A 1,379-nucleotide genomic window follows, 5' to 3' on the forward strand; every position below is an offset into this window, starting at 1 on the left:
CTTGCCCTGGTCTATGGTCAGCGTTTTGGAGCTTGAATTGATCTTCAGTGGAGTGTTTTCCTTGTTGGTATTTTTTGTGTTTGTTTGTTTTTTGCCTGCCCATCCCCGGAGCAGCATGCAGCTGACTGTCGGCTGCGGCGCTGCCGGCGAGCGATGTGTTCGCAGGAGGCAGGCTGGGCTGAGGCCGGTGTGACGGCCGCTCGGGCTTTTGCAAGCATCTGACCCAGCCCGGGGAGGCCAGCTCGCCCATCTCCCAGCCTTGCTGTGGTGCTTCCTTGGTGCCTTTGGAACATGCGCAAGGGATAGCTCTTGTCCAAGCTGCTTGTCTGGTAGATCCCATGCTCAGACCACGTGTATCTCTTCTAACTCCGTGTATAATCAGTGGGTATTTGTGGTAGCAGAAGCGGGGACCGATGGCTCGGCAGGCACCTGCCTGCGGGCGTGATGCTGGGAGCTGGCTGCGCGAGGCCGCTCTTGGCTTGGGGACCCTGCGCTGTGAGACAGGTCACGGTGCTGGAGAGAGACGCTCTCCTCTCCTCCTTTGGGTTGTGAAATATCCCTTCACCGCTTTCCTATGCGACTGCTTGTGAATAAACTGCTTTAACCCCTTACATCGATACTTCTTCTTTCTGGTTTTCCCTGTTTGGGCTTTAAAGAGGTGGTACCTTGTGCCAGTGAGCTCCTAGGGGCCACGTTAGCTTTAATCCCCCATTCCAAGTGGTTGATTTTCTTTAGGGGACAGCCGAAGGAGGAAAACGCTTGGCCTGTGCCGGGTTGAGGCAATAGGTTAGAGGCAGACGGGTGCGTTGGCCAAAGCTGGAATTAGAGGTAGGGCAAAGTGGAGAGAAGCAGGGCTGAAAAGGCTTTGTGTGTCAGCGGGTAATGGATGGTCATTAGGTGCCAGAGCAGGCTTGGCTGAGCAGGGATGTGGGTGAAGCCTGGGGGGCGATTGCAGTCCCTGTGTTGAGCAAGAAAATCATCATCAGCTGCCTCAGCTCCTGCATGGAGAGACAGCAGCGAGGAGCCGGTGATGATGGAGAGAAGAGAGGGAGGCGGGCCAGTCGTGTCTAGTGGAGGGATGGAGGAGCGTTAGTTCAGGAGGAAAAGGGCATTGGGAATGGGCCAGGCGGAGGTTCAGCAGCGAAAGGAAACGCAACCTTTACGATGCTTAGGGGAGGAGAGTCTCTGTGAACAGGGCTGCAAAAGCACGAATCCTGCTCTCCGATGCAGGTCTGGCAGTCTGCTGCTGTCAGCAGCTGGGCCCAGGGACCCGCTGGTAGGTCTAGCACCCAAAAAAAGAAGTCTCTCTGCCTCCGACCGGGCGCTGCGTGAGAGCACTGGCTCTGCTGCGGCGCTAGCGGCCACCTTCCTTCCCCTCC

The sequence above is a fragment of the Calonectris borealis genome, chromosome 16, assembly GCF_964195595.1.
Source record: "Calonectris borealis chromosome 16, bCalBor7.hap1.2, whole genome shotgun sequence".
In the NCBI taxonomy this organism is placed as follows: Eukaryota; Metazoa; Chordata; class Aves; order Procellariiformes; family Procellariidae; genus Calonectris; species Calonectris borealis.